At 39.0% G+C, this 7402-nt stretch overlaps 1 long non-coding RNA gene across 1 annotated transcript in view; it reads left to right on the top strand.

Annotated features, from left to right (window-relative positions):
• The first annotated feature begins 2610 nt into the window (after positions 1–2610).
• Positions 2611–7402, top strand: part of LOC148187257 (uncharacterized) — a 145415-nt gene continuing 140623 nt past the window's right edge. The window contains exon 1 of the long non-coding RNA XR_015778918.1: positions 2611–2746. This is a non-coding gene — a long non-coding RNA (uncharacterized LOC148187257). The remainder of the gene's footprint in view (positions 2747–7402) is intronic.

Here is a 7402-nt window from a genome sequence, read left to right as displayed (position 1 = left end):
GTTAACAGCTCTGGATGGAGCTGCGTGTAACCACACAAGACTTTTACGCACCCTGTCCATCTCTGAGTCATATATTTGGGTTAAAAACTCCTTTTTCTCGGCAATGTTCAGCTGCAGGTGATTCAGCCCACACCACTCGACAAACCTGTCCACAAAACCTGTGTATTCCCTGCTGATACATTTCACAATAGCAGTCATCCGAGAATTGTGTTATGTCTGATGTCCGAGGTGCAGGGGTTGAACGAGAAAGGAAGACAGGTCTGTCCCAAGAGGATCTCTTTTGTCTGATGTACATGTCTGCTGCTTGACATATTGTAGCTGAACAGTGAAGTAGTCTGTAAAGAAACGTCCCATGTGTTGAAAAGATGAAGAAAAACATGTTTTTGCTACACAAACTTGTTTACTTTTCTGCCTTTTTAGTGAAGTGATAAGTTATGTTATGTGACCTACCAATAATACCTTCATGTTTAATTTAGAGATGTTTACCATTATATAAGAGAACTAAGTGATCTTATTCAAATTGAGTTTTTTTGATTGTCTTGATGATGGCATGTTCTTTTAATACTTTCATTTATCATGCAGCATCAGAGCTAGCAGCCTGGGCTCGACTCGCTGCTGGTATGTTTACTTTTTTTCCCCAACAACAGCTTGATTCAGTCTTGATATTCTCCTCAGAAGAAAATCTTTGCCTGTAGGGCTGTGTTGTTGCTGTTTTAGATTTATTCCCCATATATATATTGTTAAAGAAAATTACCTAAAAATAGATGAGATATTGCTTCATTGACACAGTTGAGGCTCCTACTTGCGTCATAAGTGCTCACGTTTCTCTTACACCACAGCCCCTCTCCCGCTTGGAGCTTTGTAGCTTTTGAAACAGTGCCTTTCCTTCCCCCTAAATCAATGCAATATAGTCCCATATGTGAAATAAATGTGGAGCTTGATGTAATTGCCTGAGGAGCACAGTTACTTCACAAATGAAAAATATGCTAATTACAACAAACGCTGCATAAGTGTAATTTTGTTCGAAATGAAAATGACTGGCAGCCACGAATATACGTGCATGCCAATGCACACATTACTCAAGGAGTTAGAAAATATATGTGCATACACATATACAATAAACAAGTACACAGATGATTTAAATTCATTCTCTGTTATTTTTTAACCTCCTTTTTTCTATCGATCATATTGTTAGCATGCAATATGCACAAGCAATGCCTAGCGGGAAATTCTGCTCCCTGTACCCTTTAGAAAACTCATGCAAACCTCCTTTTTAGTTTAAACGTCGGAAGTTTCTGTTATCTACAATTCATATCATCCATTCAACAGCAGGCCTGGGATCAAGTTTTATTACAGCAGGAACCACCCTGCTGATGTACTTTTGGAAATGAATCATAGACTGTGTACAAATGAATCCTTATCAGCTGCAGAAGGCAGCATTTTGGAACCAAACCTACAATGTAACCTTTGCTGTGGAAGCAACAAATAACAGGGGGAAAAAGATAGGTAATCAATACAGAATCACACAGGCCCACTCCCCTTCAATGATTCAGGAGTGGCTCTGAAGAGAGCAGTTCCTCTGGATTTTATTTTACTGATCAAAAAAAGAGAAAAAAAGGAAAAGTGACCTTGCTGAGGAAGACAGCAGTGGTGCCAGTGCTATTTATGTGTATCTAAGATGTTTGAATAAATCAGTCGATATGGGAGAAGGTAGACTTCAGCAAAGGTACTCAGAAACAAACCAGCCTTTTCAGTTATGTCATGCTCTGCAAAAAGAGGGAAAGCTGCCAGCTGTCTTCCTCCATTAATTTAATCTGACCGTTTTGTCTCTTGATAGTTTGTTTTATTCAATTTGAGTCTCATAAAGCAGCCACGTAAAAAGATTACTCATAACATCTCTGGGTAATGTAATAGCCTGTGTTTAATAAATGACGCCCACCTGACACAATTGATATTTTATGACCTTCAAATGTATTAAATGTAGTGGTGAAAACATTTTGACATATTGTGTCTGTATAAATACCTTCAAAGGTGAATTACAAACAAAAAACAACACAAGCAAAAACAAAACCAACAGACAAAAACACTTGGCCAGACTGAATTGGTGTTGAACACAGCCCTATTTGAACACACTGGACAGGCTTGATTTTGGATGCAATCTACTAAAATGTGAGTAAGATTAAATTACAAAAAGGAACTGTTTTCTAAGGCTTTAATTGGGCCTGTAATGCTGAAAAATCAATAAAACTGCAGTTTTCAGAGAGATTCAGATTTCCTTTATTTGTTATTTTCATGATGCACTTCCATGCATAAAGAAAAACAAAATTACGTTTCCCCTAAACGACAAAAAAAGTGCAGGTCAATAATAAAAAGCAGAATAAATGCATTTTGCATTTTGTGTCCATGAAGAGTATAATATTTTCTTTTCACTAATAGCGCTCCGTGTGCTTAAATAGTTGAAATACTTGCAACATTTTATATTTGAAATGTGTATCCCTTGAAATAAATAGAAAGCATTAAGTGTTTGACAACGCAAACGCACATCACGTGATACCTCTAGTGGCTGTGACGTAAATCAAACGCACCTTAAGGAGCACGCGCAGAATTTAACCTGTCACTGCAACAGGGCGCGCTGCTTTCTGCCTCAAACACGCAATTCACTTCGGACATTTCGCGGCCTGTACAAGTTTCCAAAAACGGATTATTTCTTCATTAAGGGGACATATGAACCACATCACCTAACCAGGTAAGTGTTTGCTTTCTGTGCTAACAGGTGTAACGTTGTAGTCACATGTCAACATGTCTGACATGAAAAAGGCCTTCATTTCTAATAGTGACTCAGCTAACTTTGTCTAACTTTTATTCTGGTGGTTGGCATGTGAAATATGATGCTGTTATTCTTTGTTGTTATTGGTGAAATGTGAATACCCATGCTTCAGTGTTTTGGCCTTGTTTGGAATAACTTATTTCCTCTTTGCTTGTTGCCATTGATTGTTTTTGAATGGATGCTTTCCTGTTGGCTCTTTAAGACTGTAGCCAAGTGTTAAGTTGTTGGCCTCGGGGACGTAAACCTAACATTTTATCTGACACACAGACCATCCATTTTATAATTTGGCTGTAGTGTTGTAGGGTTGTGCAAGGTAGAAGGTAAATTTATTAGTCTTTTTTTAAACTTGGTTTAAAAAAAATGAAATCAAAATATGTGCTTGATCCTGCTACATCTTTCCAAGTCTCTTCACCTGTTAGTGGTTCTAATGTTTTGGCTGATTGGTGTAAGTATGAACTTCTGCTTTATTGTTTACACTATGCTGTGCTCATTGCTGACCTAAAATTTTATGTTGATGTTCAGATGATCATCTGCTGCTTATGTCTCATTGCATTTCATAATTTGAAATTATCTGCTCAAGGTCACAAAACTATGACCTGCTTAGTGATTTGACATTATTAAGTTGATTATTATCTGCTGCATAACTGATGTGTCTTAAGATGGGCAGACATTGTGTGTTTTTATCAATATTGTACACTGTGTGAACTGACAGTGTCTCCTTTAGTACACCTCCATGTAGTATGCTGTGTACACTAAGTAGTAACTTTTGTTGTGCATGATGGGATATTGTCATCTCAAATCAAACGCAACTGTTGTGTGTTTAAGAGAAATGACGATCACAGAATTTTACTGCTTTTTCCTCTTTTTGATAGCTAACTGCAACCAGACAGAGCATGACAACATTTGACCACATTTTTCGGCCACCAAAATATCTGCTGGCTTTTTTTGCTTTTGAGTGGCGCAACCGCACTTTCACAAGTTAGGTGGTCTGTCCCTTTTTGTTACGTAGCCACTTTGTGGCGACTATTGAAGGCAAGATGTGTCAAGTGTTCCTTAACTTTATGGTCATATTTGTAATCCATCTGGGTACTCATTGCATTTTGCCAAACTTGTCAGAAAACACTTATATTCAAAATGGCAAGTTTGGGAGAACATAAAGTGATACAAAATATTTGTCTTAATACCTTCAACTTTTATGCTTACACTATATGACAGGTCTCATATCACAAGATATTTCCAGCAATGACAGTGAGTGTTTTGATTGACAATGGCAACATGGCAATTGGTGTTTTAGCCAAATATTAGATTCAACATAAACATCAATATCTGGTGTTATTTTGGGGAAAGTGCCGTTGTGCATGGTTGAGACTATGTGGTGAGCGATGAGGTCAGAGCCTTGATGCTGAATAGCAACTCTTTACATGTTTTGTATTCACCGAATCCCAGTGAGTTGTGTACCTTAGGATAGAAACAAAAAATTAAGGTAAGTCTGCATATCTTAATAATTCATTATATACTTGGTCACATTGATTTTGACAAACTTCTTGACAATAAAACCAATGTAAGACAAATGATCACTCTGTAATGTGTTCAGCTGTTCCAAATCTTTCACAAACTCTAAAAGGTTTCCATCCCCAAGTTCAGCGCTCATTTAACCAAATTAGAGAACAAATTACATTAGTAATGAAAAGTAATTGAGCATCCTGTAATTAAAACCAAGACAAACGGGCTTGTCAGCTCCACTTTTGTTGTGCATTTGGCCATATTTGAGTTTTAATTCCTCAACTTGTCAAATCACATATAATTTAGTTGATTAAATAGATGTGTTGACAGCTAAATTAAGAAACGACTGGCTGTTTGATTAGCATGTTGACTTTCTACCTGTTTTTTTTTTGTGTTATGGCACTCTCCTGTGTTGTATTACAGACTTGCTGGCTCGGCAATTTGCTGACCTGATTTCTGTCTGGCTTCACAGCAATTTATCTGTGTAAGTGACTAACTGACTGCCTGTGTGACTGATTGGCGTGATCAAATCAATTTAAGTGTCTGCGTGCCAGATGTGGCGGCTAGCCTTGAAAAAATACTGCTTAGTTCTTGACAGCCAGGCTCACCTATGCTAATTCATCCTTCTATGACCTGCGTATCATGAAGCAATTCAGAAACAATTGCTTATAACACTCTACCAGCTTAAATGTGATTAATAACCAGTTGTGGGAGTGTGGCAGTTGTATATTTATGATTGTGTGAGTTTAATGGCCTGACAGTTCACCGTTGTCTCCCCCTTCCTCTCTGTGGAACTATGTTGTTAAGCTGTGAGCGTGTTTACCTCTTTAACAGTGCAAGAGGAAAAAAATGGCGCCAACATCTCTCTTCCCTTAAGATCGAGATGAATTCCCTGCACTCTGATTAGGCCTTGCTGGTTTGACTGGTCATTGCTCTCGCAAGGCAACGGGCCCTAATAGGCTTTGCTAAATGGCCAGAAACCAGTCAGACAAAGTGGGAAGGAAAAAACTGTCATAAAACAAACAAGTGGTCGAGAGAGCAGGAGCGTGAACGAGTCGGTGATAGAGGGCGATGGAGACAGTGAGTGAGGGAGTTGTTTCCTGCACTAAGTGGCTGTAATGGCTGTGGAATACAGTTAACGAGTCTGACCTGGCGGGGAACCAGAGGGTAGGCAGCTGTCAGGTCAGGCTTGGCGGTCTGGGCATCTGTGTGTGTGTGTGTGTGTGCCTGCCTGTGTGTATTTATTTGTTTGACTCCGGTACCCAACAGTCAAAATAATAAAGAGTTCACCTGTCGATTAAGTCTCCAAACAGAGGCTCCACTGTGCCAACTCTGTCTCAACTGGGCCATAACAACCTTAATAATTGCTGCAGGCAACCCCACCGATGGTAAACTGCCTCAGTATCTGTGTGTGTGTATTAATAGGAGAAGGACACACACCCCGGTGTCAATTTTACTTACAATTGGACATTAATTGCGATGCTGATTTAGTGTGACAGCCATACACATACCCACAAACACACACTAACTACCTGAAGGTACACAGCGTTACGAAACCAGTTGTATCTGCCCCGGATTGCAATTAACCTTCAGCAGAACAAATGCAATTTGGAAGTGTAGTATTGAACATGGAGTACCAGGCGGATTTTACACTATACCTTTCATTCTGTTCAGCACATTCTGGTTTTTAATCACTTTTTGTCTTGGTCTTCTGGGCAAATCTGGGCTCCCTGATGAAATAAATACCACTATTCAGTATTCATAACCCTGTTTAATGTGGTTGCACCATAAACTTTTTCATTTCCTCTTGAAAATGTAACGCCAAAAGGCTACTAACTGACCCAGGGGAATCAAACGTTTGATATAATTTATAGCTGGAATAAACATTTTCTCACATGTGAGGCTGTTAGGTTTCAGGGATTTTGATTATTAAGCAATATTTTCTTCTCATAGCGCACAGTAGCCCTCAGGGTGTGTAGCACCTACATGTATGAACCATTTTCACTCCTGTGATATACAGTACAGGCATTTCGTTTCTGCATATTAGAGACATAACATGTCTCTAGGCGATCCCCTAACACAGCGGCGGTTGATTAAAAGATGAGTGCTGCTAGGATGGAGATGCTGCGTGAAATGTGTGGAAAAAAATGCTGGGCATTCATTTTGACTAAGATTTTGGATCTGTTTGTAAAAGCATAATTTTTGCAAACAAAAGCACAAAAATTGATACATATCGTGGAATTAGGATGTAGTTTTCTCAACACTGAGGTTTTGTTTGCTACTAAAACTTGGTGCGCGCTATTTACATGCCTCTCCATGAGGTCACGTTGCCGCAGTTTCCAGGATTACTGGGATTAAAATGGTGTAATGTAACAGGATTAATGTCCTAAACGGCCATTTTTTGCTGTGACAGTTTGCATCTGGTATCAGTAGTTAGGGTTTTGGCCAAAAGTCATTTTTCCTCCTCTACAGAGACATCTAAGCTATCTGGGTTCTTTCATGCACTTGAAAATTGAGGCAGATCAGCATATAATTTAGGTGCTCCCAAAATTTTTCACTGTGGCTTTTGACATTGCAATAATAAATTAAAATATTACCCTTTTTTGTCAGTTCCCATTCCCATAAGTAATTTCTTAACACATGCATGTGATTGGCTGTGGCTTTGGCTTGGAGTCCGATGAGTCGATCTCCCTTGAAGATGACGGGTCAAGATCAGGCATCTTACCGGGGACAGGGGAGGCAGGTGGAGGAGTGGTTATTGCTGCGACTGATGTTGCGGTTTCACACATCTGTGCATGATTAATTTTTTTCCACACTTGCATTCAGCAAAGAGGAATATCAAGGTCAGAGCCAATCAGAAGAAGAATAGAGGCAGGTAAAAATAAAATGCTAACATGCTCACACATTGACAGACCTGCTAAATGTTAGGTGCACCGGGGCGACCAATGAAAATGTTAAACCACACTTGACAGATTTTTGGTGTAAAAAAATCTGTGAAAATGCAAAAATATTAACCCATACATCAATGTTTCCTGAAACCTAACCAAGCACTTTATATACCCAAATCAACCA

The sequence above is a fragment of the Plectropomus leopardus genome, chromosome 15 (genome assembly GCF_026936395.1).
Source record: "Plectropomus leopardus strain MGB_pleo_1.0 chromosome 15, ASM2693639v1, whole genome shotgun sequence".
Taxonomy (NCBI): domain Eukaryota; kingdom Metazoa; phylum Chordata; class Actinopteri; order Perciformes; family Serranidae; genus Plectropomus; species Plectropomus leopardus.
Note: the sequence above shows the minus strand (reverse complement) of the source record. Positions and strands in the feature narration are given on the sequence as shown.